Consider the following 19,883-nt stretch of genomic DNA (forward strand, 5'->3'; position numbering starts at 1 on the left):
TCACAGCTCTGGAGATGAGAGGCAGAGACCCATGCAATAAAATATATAAATGGTGGGTTTAGAAAAAAAGGTTATTCATTTAGACAAACCTTACATTATGAATTAATTAGTTGATTACAAGAGATTGGCCAGTCTTAGAGCTAATGAAAAGTAATAAAAGATTATTTTTGAAAGTTTAGGGAACAAAAATTATACATGTGTTCACTTAAATTTATTTCAATGGTGTCAAGGAATCTACTACTCTAGAATACATTGAGATATTAACTACATATATTCTAGCAAGTGATAGTTTTCTGAGATCTATTGGCAAAACACTGTCATGCTTTAATTTGTAAGCAGTGTTCATTCTTATGAAATAGGATAATAGAAGTTATATAATTCTCAGTTATGTGTTCTTATAGAAGTAGTCCCCTTTTCTACTTGATAATATATTCTAAAGTTTACACCTGCTTATATGTGTGCGTGCATGTATGTGTATAAGCAGAAGGGTCACGTCATGCTATTTCTGGATAACAATATCATAATTTCAACCAGCCCCTATTAATGATTTCACTGAATTCGCACTTCAGGACACTACATGTAAAACTGATCAGGAAAACTGAGCTCAAAACATTGATATAAGGTTATACTCTATGAAAATATCATATATATTTTAAATATCTCTAATTCTTACTCTCTTCATTCTAATTCATTATAAAACAGACAAAAGGATAAATACATGCTGAAAGAAAAAATATGCATTAGCATTTATAACAGTAAGGAAATCAATAAGTCTCTTAAAAAATATGCCAAAAAAAATCTCATATATTTTTATCTTCCCTGGCCAGAGAAATTGTGTTAACAGCATGCTAGCAAGAATCATCCTAATTTTTGCAAACCCGATTTTTGCTGCAGTGTAGGCAGGGCCTTAAATACATTTCTCACTACTGCATCTATTTTTAATTTCTAATTCAACATGGAATTCTTAATTCACTGTCTCTAAATTTCAGGCTATTTACAAAGGCTTAGGTGAAACACTAAGCTTTTACTGGGTATTTTATTTTTAACTTTTCTCTTCCCTAGGAAAAACACAAAACGGACCTCTTTTGGAAATGTGATAAGGATATATCTGGTGCATTTTTCTTCTGCAATATTCAAAATAGATCTCCTGTCTCAGCAATGACAGTATTCTCTCAACCAAGCAAATATCAGCCAAAGTACATTCTGAACATCAAGTACACAGGGTTAATCAACCTCAACATATGAAGGTTAAGCTAAGTGAGGTGATTTCAAAACAACAACAAATTCTTAATGGTGTTTACATTTAAAAAAAAAAATGCTTGGTCTCTCTCTGTTTCTGTATGGAATGTTTACATGTCTCAGTTTGGATTTCTTGTTCTTGTTAAAAGAATAATGTGTGACCACATGGTACTGTGCCGTACACTTTTACTTTTATCCATCATCACTTTGAACAACATGGTAATACCTACTTGCAAGGTTCAAGTACCACCCATAGGACAAAGGACAACTTTCTTTTACACCATACAAAATGTGCATTTTCATTCCACCCCATAGACTAGTATGGATTCTTAAGGTTCTCCTTTGGTCTCCTTGTATCCTCGGAATGACAAGGAAGCAACATCCTATGAGGAGATTTCATAGTAAATGTTCCCTCACAAGCTTTGTAGTGATCACTTCTGGTTCACTTAAGCTGTAAAACAACAAATAAATTATTTATGAGCTTTTGATATTTATTTTATCTCAAAAAGTAGCCATATAAACCTAATCATTGGTGAGAATAGCAAGAACAGTTATTACCTGGAGGAGAAGGTGGTATTTGCTGGCCAGAAAGGAGCTGAGGAAGCTTTTCCTTACCTTACTCAGGGTGGTGGTTGCATGGGAGGAATCCTATACATTCAGGGCTAATGCTATTTATATCCCATACACACACACACACACACATACACACACACACATACACACACACTCTTTGGATATATAATTGCTTGGTTCAGAGAATACTGTCATTCCTGAGGCAGGAGATCTATTTTGAATATTGCAGAAGAAAAATGCACCAGATATATCCTTATCACATTTCCAAAAGAGGTCCATTTTGTGTTATTCCTAGGGAAGAGAAAAATTAAAAATAAAATACTCAGTAACAGCCTTGTGTTTTGCTTAAGCCTCTGTGTGTGTGTGTGTGTGTGTGTGTGTGTGTATAAGCCATGATGTATGATGGTCAAAATTGAACCAAAAAAGCTTTAGGCTTTGGTGAGAATCAGACACAATTGCATTATAAGGACATAATATTCTGATTCAATAGTCAATTCTTACTTGATATCAACAAATAATATTTGACAGAAAGTCTATGTTATGTTTGATAGAAATTTATTAAGCAATAGTAAAATAATATCTCTTAAAGTGAAATCAACTTTTTTTGTTCAACTCTCATTTTGGGAACAATTAGACATTAATTCTGTAAAATACCACAGCTTAGCCTCTTTGATAGCCTCTACGACACCCCTGTTGTCCACATTCACTCTTAAGCAACAGAAAAGCTCTTTTCTTAGTAAGGGCAGCAATTTGCCCATTCTTTAAAAAGGACAAAGCTAAAGCTGGCCTGCAGTGCAAAACCTGTAGGACTCTAACTCTTGTTCTTTTCTGAGCTAAAAATCTTAGGACAATCTTAGTTATGCGCATTTGTTTTATTTTTCCTTTTTTTAAGGTGGAAAGTAAACTAGCCATCAAGTAGGGAAAAAATTATCACCTATGGGAAATTTCTGGATATGTCTGGGGAAAAAATTATCATGAATCTCCTTTAATGTTTCTGGTTGTTTAAAAAAATTCTCATAATCTCCTTCTGTTTTGATTCATAGACCTTGTTCTTTTCCACATGGATTTGGGGAATTTACAGTTTCTGAAGTGTGTTGAACATTTTATGAATTGAATGATCTTTTACCACAAAATAAAATGAATCCTGCCATGCCAATGTCAACAATCTTTCCCTGAAAGATTTTAGAATCTTGATCACAGAGACAATAAAGCCTTTTTAAAAGGAATAAGAAAAAAAAAAAACACAAAAACATGAGATTTTTAAAATGTGTGATTCTAGGGAGAGGATAATGCTCCAAAGTTTTGCAAAATGGAGGGATGGGACAGAAGCAAGCACTAATAAAAAGTCCATTCTACTTTTTAATTATTGGCTATACCTTAGCACATTTAATTTTGCCTCTAAAAATTCGAGGGAAGGATAGCATTCCTTTAATTGCCTCCATCAAGAATAGTAAACAGTGGTAATTTTTGCTCAGAAATCCCTGAATGAATTTGGTTACAGAAATTACATTTCATCTTATCACTGGTATTTTCTTATTTGTTACCATTACAATGGGTGAATTTGGAATAGTTAGGCAACTGGTCATCCTCAAGGCCACCATAGGAAAAACTGGTAGGAAAAAAATAAAGGCAAACCTAAGACGTCTAGGTCCATAATGATTTATAATAGTACACACACACACACACACACACACAACTTCATCTGAAATGAAGATGCCAGCCTACCATTTTAACTTCCTCAGTCCAAAAATTGTGGCTGAAAAATAATCTCTGAGATCAGTTAAATTGTTGAGGTAAGCATTTTTCAATATTCTACTGTTTCTCTATAACAAATTACCTCCAAAAGTCAACTGCTTAAAACAATAAAAAAATTATCTCATATGGGGCACCTGGGTGGCTCAGTGGGTTAAAGCCTCTGCCTTTGGCTCAGGTCATGATCCCAGAGTCCTGGGATCGAGTACCGCATCAGGCTCTCTGCTCAGCAGGGAGCCTGCTTCCTCCTCTCTCTCTCTCTCTCTCTCTCTGCCTGCCTCTCTGCCTACTTGTGATCTCTGTCTGTCAAATAAATAAATAAAATCTTTTAAAAAAATTTAGCTCAAAGAGAGTCGGGAATTCAGGAATGGCTTAACTACGTGATTCTGGCTCAGAGTCTCTCATAAGGTTGCAATAAGATGTTGGACAAGGCTTTGCTCATCTGAAGGTTTGCCTGGGCCTGGAGTTACCTTTTTCAAAGGTGGCTCACTGACAAATTGGCAGTTCATTCTTGGTGGGAAGCCTTAGCTCCTCCTCATATGGACCTCTACATACCTAGGGTTGATTAAGCATCCTCCTGATAGTAGCACAATAAGCTACTGACTTTAGCAGTGTTATTCATTGTAGATGTAGACTACAGAAAGACATGAATAACAGGAAGTGAGAATTTTTGACACAATGAACATAGAGACTGGCTACCCCAGGGCTCCCTGGTCCCCAGGGATTCATATCCCTCAAATAAACAAAACATATTTCCTCCTTCCCAAGGCCCCCAAAAGTCTCATCCTAGTATAGTGTTAGCTCAGAGTCCAGGATGTCATCTTACTAAGTCAAGTCCAGGTGCTGATGTAGCCTTACGGGTGTAGACCCTTGAATACAGCCCACTGAGTACACTTCCTCCATGATTTGAAGGCCCAGAGACAAGCTATCTGCCCACTCTCCCCACACCTAGCAAACCATGGTAGAATAGATAAAGAACACTCCCCTTGGAAAGGGGCAAAACAGGAGGTATAAAAGAGGCCACTGGTCCATCACAGTTCTAAAAAGAGGCTAGCGCTGGAACGGGAAATTTCCATTATGTATTTAATTTGAAATGTCCATATATATTGAATACTCCGCTATTTCTGCAATATTCTATTGGTTACAGAAGTTAGACCTATTTGGTGGGAGATGCTGGCTACTACCTCTGCAAATGGCAAAGCGTAGGAAACTCTTATGTTATGAAAGCTTCCCATTTTCAATTGCATATGTTTTATGTTAAGGGGCTTATAGATTATAAGTAAGTAAACAAGTGTTGCTTGTGTATACAGCATCTGTTAATGATACTGATAATGACAGTAGTTTTAGAATATCAAAGGGAAGGATATCCAATGCTTAATAAATATTTCCTTTGTACTATACATGTAGTATACCAGACAGGGACTTGCTGTTCTGCTAGCTTTCTATCTGCTGGCTGAGGAGCCTCTTCAGAGAAGTTCCTTTTTAATGCTTATTAGCCACCCTGGAAGAAAAAGCTCACAACTGTAAGAAAGCGAGGCAAGCTGGTTGAAAGCATTGGCTTTGGCATCAGAAACTTGGAATCGCGACCCTTCCAGTTACTAATTATGTGACTTTGAAGAGGTCATTTGCTACCTAAGCTTCACACTTACCTAATGCGGACACTGAAAAAATTAAATGAGATAAAGTATGTAAAGCACTTAGCATACTGTCTGGTCCAGAGTAAGAGCTCTAATTATTATTTTTATCATACAGAATTATGGAAATTATCTGTGTATTTCACTACTCTTTGGGTCAAACTTTTTCCATTTGCAAAATTAGGGGGTTGGACTCAATTTCTCAGGTTCCTTGCAGCTTTACCAGCCTATTTTTCCAACTGAGTTGCCTACAGCAGCCTTTTTTTTTTTTTTCCTTAATAATCACTTGCATTTATACAGCACTTTTAACTTCAGAATCTTTTCATATCTCTTATCTCTCTTGATTTTCATCATCACCCTGTGAGGCAAGTGGGCAGGGTCAGCAATATTACACTCATTTGACTGATGAAGGAAATGAGATACTGAGAGGTTGGAACTTGCCCGACATTGTCAGTTGCGAAGTCAAAACTACAGGACTCTAGCTCTTAGGGTCATCACCTTCAGGGTCTTTTCTCCCTGCATCACGGCCTATTTTAGTGTTTAATCTATTGTACTTTAGCCCAGGAAACATGAAAAGCAGCTAGCAAAGACCACAGACATTGTGCACATAATATGGGTGGTTCAGATCCAAACCAATGGGTGATAGGATGTGTGTTACATCTCAGCTGTCCACACCAACCTGAGAAGGTCAGCTTCCTGTGCACCTTGACTCCCTCATGACACACTGGGATGTTGTAATATATATGGATACCACGCTGTCCTTTCCACGAGCTGTGCATAACTTTTTAACCACAGGATGTGAGTAATTACTCAGTTCATCAGCTTTCTTCCTTTGCTGTGGATCCTTTCCAGTTTCAGCCAGGTTTTTACATTAAAGGGATTAGCTTCTTTACTATTTTAATCAGTAGCCCTATTTGAAAATCAATGACTAGAAAACCTGTCTACAGGAAATAAAGGGCATGTAGTTGCTGAGCCCGAATTGATAATTAAGGACTGGAACAGAATGAAGCCTGAAGCAGATAAAGGAAAGGAGTTGAAGGAAATGTTCTCAGCAGCTTCTCTTCTGCCAGGCTCCTTCTCTGGCGTGGTACTCATGCTAATATACTTGAGGCATTGAGCCAAAACGCTGGCCAAATATTGACTTTTCATTGGCAAGTTTATCTGGCCACACCCTGGTTCAGAGTAACAAACCACAAGCACAGGAGGTGAAGCCCTATGACTCTGTGTTTTGCCAACGAATGCATTATTATCATTTTTATTTTCTGAATCAGAATATCATTCCTGTTTTCACAGTATTTACTAGGTATGGTCTTCAACTCCTATAAACCAGACAGCTTCCTTTCTGACCTTAGAAATATGGTAAAGAAGATTCTAGCTGAGATATCCTGCTAGCTAGGAGACAGTATGTTTAATTCCAAAGGAGAATCTAAGAAACTTTTTAATCAAAAAGCTTTACCAAGTTACTTCAACCTCTGAGTTTTTAGCTCCAGTCTCTTTAGAACTCTGGTGGCATTGTTTTTAAAAAAATTATAGCTATGTATGTTATACATGTTGAAATTATATATTAAATATATTTTATGTAAATCTCATGTAAATGTAATGTTTATTATATCATGTATAAGTCAAACATAAATATACATATGTTTGCATAAGAACAATGAAACCTGCCAGCAACACAGTATTCTTTCAAGGATCCTGTGTCAAGGAATGAAATGTTGCTGAAGGATGGAAAGTTTTTAAACAAGTTACTGAAATGTCTTGACTAAAAATTTATTTTAGGTAGTCAATTTCCTTTAAAACATTTATATAAAGTTAAATGCCTGTTTATAAGAAGGTGTTGACTGGGTTTTAATATCCCACTGGAAAGTTTGGGTGGAAACAACTCTACCACACTTGCCTGCCCTTAAAGTCTTAAAATCAGTAGTACCTCCTTAGGCCCAACTGAAATATGGTAAATTCATTCGGAATACCTCTAGATCTTTTCTTTCCCCCTGAAAAAAATCCGTACTGTTTGAACACATGCAAAAATGCTGTTGTTCTGTTTAAAAAAAAAAAAAAAAAAAAAAAGCACTGGAAATGGCGAGATTTGCTCTCATCTGGTCAGTCCAGGAGTGTTAGTCCATGATTTCACAACCTTCTTTCGACATAGTTCTCTATTAGTAACTTCAGTGGGAGTATGCTGTAAATAGGTGTGCGGTATCTTCTACCTCTTTGATAAGAAACAACTACACACCTCCAACTGAGTACCCACCAAATATTTTGGAGGCTCCCACCAAACCTCAATGACGAGGAAGTTACAAGAAGCAAGTTTCCAGTTCTGCACCTGGGCTCTTTGCCTTGTCTGTAAGCTTCTTATGGTTGTGGCTCAAATTGTTTTGACTTCCTTTTTCGTAGTTCCCATTACATGGTCCGTCGTTCACAAAACCGCAGTTTAATAAATGCTTGCAAAATTCAGTCAGTTCCCTAGACTGATGAGAGAGGGAGCTAAGAGAGACCCCGAGGCCCAAATCACACGTCCAGAAATAGAAAAAGTCTCCACACCAGACTAGCCTGTGTTTGCCCTGTGACATCATTGATGAATTTTAGGAGCATAAAGCTGTAACATAGTTGAAAAGGAGCAGACCCTTTTATTCCAGTTTTACCCGAGCTCTGGTTTTTCTGTGATTGAAGACAGCACTGAAGAGTTCTCTTCACTCTTTTTCTCTCTCATCTATAATTTCCTGCTATTGCATGATGGCAAAGATATCTGCATTATTACAATTTAGCAAAGTTATTGAAATGTACCAGAAAGAATATTTTATGATAACTTTTGTTTCCTTTTTACATTTGAGATGCAAGTTATAAAATTTATTTTCTTATGCCCAGCTTTTATTAGCTTCTTATGTTTTTCAGAATTATTTTTTCCCAAAAGAGAATAGCAAAGAAGATAGTTTAAATGACAAGTATCTGTTTTTCACCATTGTGGCATATGGTCTTCTCTCGAGGCTCTGAAATTTGACAGAATTATTCTCTCAAATCTCTATCACCTCCTTACACATAAATGACTGCCTAGACCACGTATGGCTGAGTGTTTTCCATTTCCTGGGCATGTCAGCATATCATCCAGAAATGAATTTCCCTTTCAGCCAGTCAGCAAATGCGTAAGGAGTGTCTATACATAAACTCTTTCCCAGGAAGTAAATGACTAGAACACTTTGCTCTTGACATTTTCTTAAAAATGTTACAGGTCGGTACTGGTCAACAAAATGAATGAAAGTGGGGCAATTTTACAAGACACAGACAGAAGAGGTCTAAAATATTGTCATTACTAATAAAAAGCATGTCTGGCAATAAACAAAACATGTCAGCAGGAGAGAATGCAATTTTGCATTGATCTTACCACATTGAATAGATTACAGTGTAGGGATGTTTCAGCAGAAGGATCGTGGGTACTTTCAGCTCTCTTTCTATTGAGATCTGTTCCTCTGGGATTTGGAAGAAATGTAAATCCCTACTTTATATCATTTCCTGAGGGACGCCTGGGTGGCTCAGTTGCTTAAGTGATTGTCTTGGGATGGGTCATGATCCAGGAGTCCTGGGATGGAGCCCCCGCATTGCGCTCCCAGCTCCACAGGGACTCTGCTTTTCCCTCTGACCTTCTCCCCTCTCAGGCTCTCTTTCACTCTCTGTCTCTCAAATAAATAAATAAAATCTTTTAAAAATAAATAAATAAATCATTTCCTGAGACCTCCTATTGGAGGCTTATCTACTTTTTCTTTTTGCTTTGTTTTGCTGTAGAAAGTTTTGTATTATTTTTGGCATTAGATATTTGTTTAAAATGTATTTCTTCCTTAACTACAATGAAATAATTAGAGAAAATCGGTCAGAAGAAATTTTAGAAAAGAAAACATTGAACTCACAGTCATGTAAAAGATACTATTTTCCAAATTCCCTTAAAACTGACATCTGGTAACCATTGCATTTTAAACATATTGAAATGAAGTCCATCTTTACATGTTTCCAGATGCTTTTCTTTATGTCCCTTTTAATGGGCAACACCAACCTACCAACTGTTGTACAGTACGTGTTTGGAAACATATTTAAAGTCTTTAGCAATATTGCTTTACAAAGGAAAATGGTGAATTTAGATAGTTGCATTTTTACCACCAATTTAATTAGTTTTGTCCTTTCTGCCCCTCAACAGGCCGTTCCCTATAATCTACTTCCTCTCTCAATTCTTCCCAAGTCCTCAGCTAGAGGATTTCTACCCATAGCATTTAAGGTAGAAAGACTAATAGGACAATGGAACCCTCAGCTGGGTAGGGCCATTATGGGTCCAGGAAATATAATTATCCTAGAAGTGTGCTTCATAAAGTGAGAAGCAGACCCAGAAAAATGTGAGCATGAAGCCACTCAGATTCAAAAGAGACATATCTACTACAAAAGTAACTTATTGGTCTAGAATAAAGGGGTAAAATGTTGAGTGTGCAATTTAAAAAAAAAGTTTTCTAAACAGGGATCAGCTGACTGCCTCTCTCTTTTCTACTTCCAGCTATCAGGGACCCTCAGAGACCATCACTCCATCTTAGAAATTGCCTGGGACATGTTACCACATTATGTGCCTCAGGCTGCTTTTCCAAGATTCCAAGTGTATACTTCTGCTATTGGTGTTATTACTATACCAATCGCTGATCTTTCAAAAGACTGTCACAACTGGTTAGGATTCTGTTTCAAAGCTCATTTTACATCAATTATGTTCTTGGTGTTTGTTTGTTTGTTTTTCTTTTCATTGTGATAGAGCTCTTTTATGGCAAAGCACCTGGTCCTAAATGTAAGGCTTGGTGAATTTTACATATGTATATGCCCATGTAACCGTCACCCAGATCAAGACATAGTACACATCCAGCCCTCAGAAAATGTCAAGCCTCTATCAGGCAATTCCATTCCCCGAAGTGAACTTCTATCCTGAACTCTGTTTCCATGGTTGAGATGATCATGTTTTAGTTGCCTTGTCTTGAACTCATCTAGAAGCGTGCTTTAATCTCATTTGAATCCTAATTTTAGTGTAGAAAAAATTAATTTAGGGAAATTTTCCTATAAAAGATAACCCTGACCAGACCATGTGGATTCTACCAAAGTAGAAAAAAAATGAGTATGTTTAAAAATTCCCTAACTTTTTCATGTTGTGTCTTTCCCTGGTTTTGATGCCCACTTACCTGCCTCCCCCCCTCCCTACCTTGTAGTCTAATAAAATCTCAGGAGGGAGGAATTAGACCTGATGGGCAAATCTAGAGAGGGATGAAAATCAAGAGCCATTGAGAGAAATGTGGGGGAGAAGATTATTTAGGAAAGCAGTTGATGACAGCACGGATTAGGGAGGAAGAGGAGTTGAAGATCTACTGGACAAACAAATTACTAAAAAGGGAATTGTTGTGGGCAGAATTTAATGATTCAAGGATCCAGTCTCAATGAGCCAATTCATGCATTGGTAATACCTTATTAATAAATACATCATAGGATTGATTAATTGCTGTCATATTACATCAGTGTAAGGAGCCATTTAGCATCTTGTCCTCTCAGAACTGTCTTCCATGTTTGTTATCTAAGCAAGCTTTGCCTTTCAATCTGGAACATACTATTTGGAAGTACTGCTAGATACTGTTCTCTGGCTAATCTACCAGCTGAAGCAGGCTCCCTTAATGCCAATTGGTATACTATGGAGAAAGATATCCTAAGAAGGAAGGTTAAGGGCACATTTCTCGTAAGCTAATAAAAAAATACAATCACTAGCATTTCAAAATAATGGCTTAATTGATTTTCATATTGAATATACATGGATTAGACTACTGAAGCAGATTATTAGCATCTTTGTATAAACAGTTATGGTAAAATATTTTGTAAATAAAAGCACAAAGTATACTTTTGGATCAGGCTTTCCTTTGTACTGCTTCTTCTTTACAATGTTAACATTTCCCTTAAATTTTACTTTTTCAATAAGAAACCTGACCCTAAATTAATGCCAAATTAACTCAGACTTGATTCTTCATAATTGTTTTACACAGTAAAACTCTTTAACTTCCAGATTTATTCTTAGGAATATTCTTAGGAATATCTAGAATATTCTAGAATATCTAGAAATATTACAAGTCAAATTGATGCCATAAATTGGAGGTAATATCTATATCTAGGTTTTTAATAAGCCATGACTATCCCAAGATAATCTTAATGAAGTAAGCATCTGCAAGTAAACCAATTTGATAATTTCCTCTTTTTTTTAAAGTAAAGCTAGGTTCAATAAACATCTTAAATAACTAGGCTGAACTTAGTTGAACAATGAGGTTGAATTAACATCTTCAAGAACAATCTGGAAGGAAAGAAAATGTCACAAAGGCTTACCATGATCATCCAGAGCCTGTACATGTGTAGAAGGAGAAGAAATTATTCTATTTCTTTGACTTGGTGATTAATGTTTACAAGCTCTGTTGAACTTGTGATTCTCTTCCAGTGGTTGCCTCTGTAATTACTGCCCAACCTGTAAATACGTGACGTTTATGAAAAGCACCCCCTTCCCATTTGCCATAGGATGAATCTGACTCTAGTAGTCTAACTTTCATCAATACCGTGAAGGGATTCTCTTGTATGATCACAGAACTAACAGAAAAGTGGTGAGATCTGATATGACCTAGATGGCAAGGAAACGGAAGTCAAAGTCATAAGCAAAAGGTACTAAAGGTTGGGACACCTGGGTGGCTCAGTTGGTTAAGCGGCTGCCTTTGCTCAGGTCATGATCCCAGCGTCTTGGGATCGAGTCCCACATTGGGCTCCTTGCTTGGTGGGGAGCCTGTTTTTCCCTCTGCCTCTGCTGCCACTCTGCCTGCCTGTGCTCACTCTCTCTCTCTCTGGCAAATAAATAAATAAAATCTTTAAAAAAAAAAAAAAGGTACTAAAGGTACTAAAGGTACTAAAGGAGAGATGAAATGTACATAAAACTAAGTCTTCTTAAAAGAAAAATCTTCTAGGGACAGATGCTAATGCAAACAGGAAGTGATTGGAGAAAGTTGGGGTTAGACGCCTTGCCTTTGGAAAGGGCCTCAGGGGCTCTGAAATCTAACTTCCAAAGCTAGTAGGTGTGGGCATGGGAGCTGACAGGTGACAACCAATCAAAAGCAGCTCTTGAAGGCCTTTCTTCCTTCCTTGAGCCAGGACTTACTGGGCGTTTCTAGAGCTCTCCTGAGATCTCTTGAAGCAGCAGCTTTTCCTATGTAAGTCCTACATTCGGTGCCAAAATGCTCCCCCCCTTCCTGTGCTGATGGAGGGGCAAGTGAGGGCAGGATGGTATAACCTTTTGATACCAAGTCATAACTTCGGAGAATGTTGCCCCAAGGATTAACTGCATGAAGCTCATTAAAGGAAATGCTTGCAAGACCTCAGGTGAAACTGCTCTGCCCACTCCCTATGACACACAGCTCGGTGTGTGACAGAAACCCCAGGATGGTTAGGGAAAGCATGACCAAGCATTACCAAGGCGGAAACTGGCAGAGAGGAAAACCCCCAACGTGTTCTGTCAGGTCAGCAGTCAGTTTGGCTATAAACAAGTAAGATTGCAATGTTATGAAGTAATCTTTGTCTGACTCAGTCCCCTATCAGAAACTCACAGGTCATTTTCATGAATCTTCCGTTGAGCAAATAAAACAGTTTCACAATGATGCCATATTTAAGTGTTATTATGTCTCTGCTCATCTAATCCTCTACTTATCCCCTCCTTTATTTATGTCTCTTGAAATGGATCCGGTCATAATACAAAGTGAAAGGAAACAAGGAAGGAACTGTCAGTCTCCCTCTGTTCCTGGCCCACTCATCCCTCTACCCTAGACCACTTTCTATAGGAGCAGCCATGCAGGGACATCAGATAAGGGAGAATAGATAAAGCATTTGAAAGCAGAAGCAATTCAAAATCACTGCATTCAATTCCCTCAGTTTCTGGAAGAGAAATGTGAATGCCCAAAGAGGAAGAGTGACTTGCCTAAATGACACAGGAAGTTCGTGGAATTCCAGTCTTTTGCTTCCCAATCACAGTCTAAAAGTTTTAAAAGCTGAAAGGGACCTCGAAAATTATGGGGCACAAGAGTTCTCAAATTCTACTAGTGTTTTGTTCAAGAAAATCTTCTCTTAGAGCATAAACTAGTTAAAATGGCCATGTTCTTGCTTTTGAACCAGAGAGGAAGAGGCTGAGGTCCCTCCTCAGTCCCAAAGCTTCTCCCTTCAGAGGAGGCCATTGGAAAATTGCTCCAAAATGATGTGAAAACCCCCATGTTTCCTGATGCTGTCATTTTACACAAGGAGAATGTGGAGGCCTATGCTTGCTCTCCAGAATATTCAAGCAGAAAAGTTAGAGCCCAGAGTGACAGCCTCTCAAGTTTTAAACAATTTAAAAAATCAGCATTGAAGTTGAGGTTTGAATTTATTTCCTTGAGGTGAAAAAAAGGAGGGGGGGGGGACATGACTCACACTGTCCACAAGGAGAAAAGGTACCACTGCTCAAGGGGAAGCTATACAACATCATCACCCTCCATCTCTCCCAAAAATCAAACCCAGACCTCTCAGTACCGTACATCTCACAAATTGTACACTTAGCTGAAGTATGAACATCTGAAGTAAGGGTGCAGAAATCACCCCACCCCTGAGTGCACATAACATATCTCTCTTAGGGGTTTTAGGTTATAAATCTCTAAGGCCATGGAATATGTATAACGAATCAAAGATTTTTCTCAGTGGCCCATCTTTCAAAGATGACTGGACAGATATATTATATGAAACTTGGGAGAATATATTTGGGATTGTCTGATTTCTATTTTATACATACATGAAATCCACTTTCGGGGTCCTAAGAATTATTCTAATTTATAGCCAGTAGCCTTCTTGGAGAGGACATCGGTGAACCTTCTTCCATTGCTTCCCCACTGAACTCTAGAGGTAGACATGCTCTTTGCATTAAAATGTTGCTATGCACAGACAAAACAATGGATGCAGAGATATATTTTATTAAACCATGGCTAATGAGTCACCTAACAGCATGAGGCAGACCAGCTAATATTCCAGAACTTTAAGTGGATATAAACAAATCACTTAGGTTTATTAGGCTCTAGCTTTCCTTTAACATGACCTGCTCCCTAACAGCTCCAAACCAGAGTACAGCCCATTAGCCAGGATCTGCTCCGTATTCATGCCATTATTTAAGCGAGAGTATAGCTTTTGCTCTTCACGGTGTTACTGCCCAAAATAGTGACTCCCAACTGTGATGCTGAGACTCTATTCTGCAATTCCTGAAGAACAAGGTTTTCTCAGCATCAAGGTCACTCTACAGCCCAGATTCTATAACTTAATAGAGGACAGGGCAGTGTGCAGCCTGAGTGTGGGTAATGGAAAGGCACCTGGGCACACTCTCATTAGCACATGGGACAGTTATCCTTCAATTAAAATAGGAAAGAAAGGGCTCTGGAAACTTAGATCTATGTAGGAAATCTCTTGACTTGGAATCCAGGTTAAAAGACACATATCTGTACTACTGACTGTAGTTAATTGCTAAGGTTAAATTGCTAATGGGTAACAACTCAAGACCTCTGACATTGCTAGGAAACAGACCAGCTCCAAATAATAAAGAAGGTGTAGGAGTCGGGCATCTAAGTAAGCAAAAGAGTATCTTCAGTGCAAGGCATTTCTAGAGGGGAAGGAATTTTCTTGCCCATGGAACCTGAGAAGGTCTCTGCTTTTCTCTCGGAGCTTACATCTGATGCACAAGTGAAATCACTCTGGAATATCACACTCTCGAGGCCACTCAGAATTAGAGAACTCAAAGTAAAACTAAATGTCCATAAATACTGCTGTTCCCATTCTATGAAATGTGTTTGTGTTGGTTTAAAATATCAATGGCTGCTCTTGATTATAAGAAGAAATGGGTCCTGATGTTCTGGCTTCACCTATACAGGGCAATAAGAAATAAGAAATAAGAAATAAGGCAAGGTGCTTTATCCTAGAGGCTATGGTCTCATTGTTTTTTTTTATAGTCATTCAACAAATATTTATTACACTTCTCTTAATCTATCTACTTGGTTACTGATCTGGGTATAATGGAGACAGACAATGTCTCTGTCCTCATTAGGCTTCTAAGTAAACAAGTGAATTAATAAATAAAACATAATTACAGATTGACTAAGTAGAGTGAAACAAGCTGGGTGTTCAAACAGCCTACATCAAGAGGTGACAAACTTTTCCTCTGAAGAGCAACACAGACTGTGGGTAGGTTATATGGTCTCTGTGGCATCTAGTCCACTCTGTCCTTGCAGCTTAAACATAACCATATGCCATCTCTCTCTCTCTCTCTCTCTCTCTCTCTCACACACACACACACACACACACACACATTGGCTGTGTTCCAATAAAACTTTATCAACTCTAAAATGTGAATTTCTTGTGATTTTCATCTATCATGAGATAGCATTATTTAAACTATTTTCAAAAAAGGTTAGCTTTGTGAGTTATACAAAAGGGACCCTGAAGTGGAGGGTCAGATTTGGACTGTAGACATGCCTTGCTAAGGTCTGAATGTTTGTTTCCACCCAAAATTCATGTGTCAACATCCTAATGCCCAACATGATGGTATCAGGAAGTTTATGAGGGTGGAGCCCTCATGAATGGGCTTAGTGTATTGTTAAAGAGACCCCCACGGAGCTCCCTAGCTGATGCTTCTCTGCAAGGACACAGAGAGAAATCCGAAGGCTGACGCTGGCACTCCTGATCTTGGACTTTCTAACCTCCAGATGGTGAGAGAGAAACTCCTGTTGTTTAGAAACTACCCCGTCTGTTCCATCTTGCTATGGCAGGCTAAATGAACTGACATGCCCTTTGCCTGGACTCCTGGCTACGTGATACATGGAGAGTGGAACACAGTTCACTTAAGTGGAGCTTAGTACGACTTCTCTGAAAACGTGACGTCTCCATAGATGAGAAGAAATCAGCCGTGGGTAGGGCTAGAAGGAAAGTACCCTGGGCAGGACAGATAGTCAATGAAAACCTCCAAGCAGTGTAAGCCCCAAATCCCCATGATGTGCCTTGGGGTTTATTAAAGAATGAAAACTGAAGCAAAAAACCTTTAAAACTAGATGCCTTATTGCATCTGTGGGTATTGATCTCCAGTTATTAGTTGATAAACGTTATAAAAGGGATGGAATAAACATGGCATAAATAATCCTTTAATGAAATTTCACATGCTCTGTAATTATCTCAGCGTTGACTGAATGATGGGCTGCTTTTTTTTTTTCCTCTGTGTAGGATTACTGGGCAGAGTAAAAGACGAATCATTTAAAATCTCCATGTCAATTAAAGTGAATTATCCTGTAGAAATAGTAGACACTTTTCATTGACTGTTTCTACTGTATGTCTATGTCATTGAGCACATAACCATACGTTTGCTGGCCAAAAGTTATCATTCACTCGGGTAGGCTTTGTACAATGAGATTACGTGCAAAGATGAATAAAATATACTTAGTCGTATATTCATTCAGAAGTCTACTCATCAGTGTCTTACTTATATATAAAAGGCTTTTATGTTACCACAGACTTGTAACCTGGCCATCTGGATAGTACGACTGGAGGACATCCATAAAAGTGAATGATGAAAAGAAATGTCCAAATACTGTTTTAGATAGTGTTTTTTGGTTTTGTTTTTTTTTTTTTTCCTGAACCCATACTTCATTTGTGATTTCAAAGCTGGCACAGGAAAAAAAAAATAGGAAAAATTACTTGCAGAGACACCTTATGTGGAAGAGAGATGATTATTTCTGTCTATATTTTAAAGCCATGAGAGAACTCCAAATCTTACCCAGATGCTGGTAAAGGGGAACATTTTCTTCATGTTAGAAATAATACCCAGAGAACACACCCATCTGTCTGTTATAAGAAAATGTCCAAGTCACATGTTTATCAAGAGAACCCAAAGTGTTAGAGCTAAAATATGCCAAGAATAACAACAACAAATATCAAAGGAAATAGTGGGCAGTAGGACTTTAAAATGTGTTTCTGGTGAAAACGGTATCCAGAGTATCTGTTACAGACAAAGTACCTCACAAGATTAAATTTATGATGTTAACACAGTGTTTAAAAAAAAAAGATGGCTAGGAGATTCATCTCAGATGTGAAATAGAAAAATTGTGGATGATATCAAACCATTTGGTGCCTATTTCAAATTTTCACCAGATGAATAAATGTATCTTAGTTCACAGAACTTTGACCCTTGTTAACCTGTATGCACTGCACATCCTTAAACTTAAGGATGTGGCATAGTGTAGGAATAGTGTACACAGTGTAATAGTGTACATAGTGCTTCAGAATTAAAATTATGTCCAAAGATTGTCTGGACATAATTTTGGACATAATTTTAATTAAATTCAACAATCACTTACCTTACCCCCTTATAGGGTCTTATATATGAAAATGAATAAGATTGAAATATTTCCCCAAGATTTCATGTCCATCCAAAATAAACAGTCTTAAAGAACTCAAACTTGAAGCAGAGAAGTTAAATGCCATAATAAAGGGGGAAAATGTGAAGGGAGCGGAGGGAAGGAAATGGTTAATCCTGAAGGAAGAAACTGGGGATGTTTCATAGATGAGCTGGCATGTGAGCTGAGCCTGTAACAATGAGGATATAGGGGAAAGCATCCGGCCACAGGCTTTCTCATCCATGGGAAACCATCTTATAGGTTTGGGAGCAGGAAGTGCTCTGAGCAGTTCCAATTTGTTTTTATTTTTCACAGTTTTTAAACGTTGTAAAATGGAATAAATGTACATACCTTATAAATGTTTGATATCTTGCTTTTTTGTGAAACGAATTCCTATAGGTGTGACTCTCCTCCTACCAAGGGAAAAGCAAAATAAAGCATTAGCGCAGAATCCCACAAGTTCCTGAGTCAGAGCTGGCTTCGTGGGGGTCCACGCCTCCCTCTCTAGCCTTAGTGCTCTACTGCTGCATCTTGAAATTCTTGATAATTTTGAATAAGGGATCCTGCCTTTATATTAGGTTCCACAAATTATGCAGCCTTTCTTATCCCCAACCCTCATTTTCTAACACATTCAAACATGCAGTATCCCTCCCGAGTGCTAACCATTATTTTTTATTTTCTTTATACAGTTTATTCCCTAATTGCACAAGAACAACAAAAAAAATCGTTTAATTTTGTTTTTTATGAACATTAGATAAATAGAATTATACAGTATGTATTTGGTTGTGTCTGGCTTTTTTCACTCAACATTTTGAAGGAAAGAATCCTCATATCGTGATTCATTCATTTTCTCAGTTACATTTGCGATGAGCTCTATCTACTACATTACTCAGGATTGATTGATAAGAAGGGAAAAGCAAGACTGGGAGCAAAGGGGCCAGGAAGGGAGAGGCGGAACTTATTGGTAACTACAACGCGGGAGCTTGGGACCTATAAATAATACCACAGGAAAATCTCTGCTCTCTAGAAACCAGTATTTCAGAACTCTCAGACTTTTAGAAATACTGCAGGGCATAACAGACCTACGCTAAAACAACAGCAACAACAGACCCTGCTTTGGGGAAAAGAAGCGGGCCCTGAGCATCTAGAAAGAGATGACAGTAAAGTTTGTTCAAGAAACCAAAAGTTATGCCCAGCATGCCATGTTGGCCAAGGGAAAAAAGTATTCTAATTATACACACACACATTTATATGGATATGCACACATCTGTGTGATTTATACATTTTTATATTGCTCACATATACTTCTTACGGTGTGCATGAACTCAAGTGTAATAGTAGCATAGACTAGAAATGAGTGTGATTTTTTAAAAATGGAAGTAGTATAGATAAGAAATAAGAAAGTAATTTTTTAAAAGGAAAAGGAAAAATAGCAGAGACGACCTGAGGCTGTGCGGCAAAGTTGGTGGCATCTGTTCTGGGATCCTGGCGTCTGTGATCAGACACGGATGGGGCAGTGTCAAGGGGCGAGGACTGGAGACAAAGCGGAGAAAAACTAGATACTCTGCGGAGTGGGTGGTGGGCAGTCACTTTTTTTTTTTTTTTTTGTGAGGTGATATATTTTTTTAATTTTTTATTTGTTATAAACATATATTTTTATCCCCAGGGGTACAGGTCTATGAATCACCAGGTTTACACACTTCACAGCACTCACCAAAGCACATACCCTCCCCAATGTCCATAATCCCACCCCCTTCTCCCAAACCCCCTCCCCCCAGAACCTAGATGTCCATCAACAGATGAATGGATCAAGAAGATGTGGTATATATACACAATGGGCAGTCACTTTTACCCTGTACTCCGTATATCCGTGATTGGCGCTGCATTTTCTGAGTGATTATTAAATTCACCGGAAGTTTAGGGCCTTCCTGGGTATCTCAGCTGTAAGCGTCTACCTCTACTTCCCCGGTCCAGGTCAGGATCTCCGGGCCTTGAGTTCACCTCTGTCTCCAGCGCTGCTCAGCAGCCCATCTACTTGGGATTCTCTCCCTCCCTCTCCCTCCGCCCCCCCCCCACCGCTCCCCCCCGGCTCCACCCTCACCCCCTCGCCCCACCCCGCCCCGTGCAAGCCTTTCCGAGCACATGCGCATGCGCTCGCTCTAAATAAATAAAATCTTTTAAAAAACAAAATAAAATAATCAGAAGTATT

General features: G+C 38.3%; 1 long non-coding RNA gene across 2 annotated transcripts; it reads right to left on the minus strand.

The window, feature by feature from the left end:
* Positions 1-14,271: 14,271 nt before the first annotated feature.
* On the minus strand, positions 14,272-19,712 carry LOC309871031. 2 transcript variants are annotated; one of them, XR_014314974.1, is made up of 3 exons: positions 19,527-19,712; positions 18,026-18,087; positions 14,272-15,154 (listed from the first exon to the last, which is right to left on the minus strand). It is a non-coding gene; the product is annotated as an uncharacterized lncRNA (long non-coding RNA). The 2 variants fall into 2 exon arrangements; XR_014314975.1 differs by lacking the exon at positions 14,272-15,154 and adding an exon at positions 16,568-16,943.
* Between the last annotated feature and the right edge of the window lie 171 nt (positions 19,713-19,883).

The sequence above is a fragment of the Mustela nivalis genome (assembly GCF_964662115.1).
Source record: "Mustela nivalis genome assembly, chromosome: 1".
NCBI lineage: Eukaryota > Metazoa > Chordata > Mammalia > Carnivora > Mustelidae > Mustela > Mustela nivalis.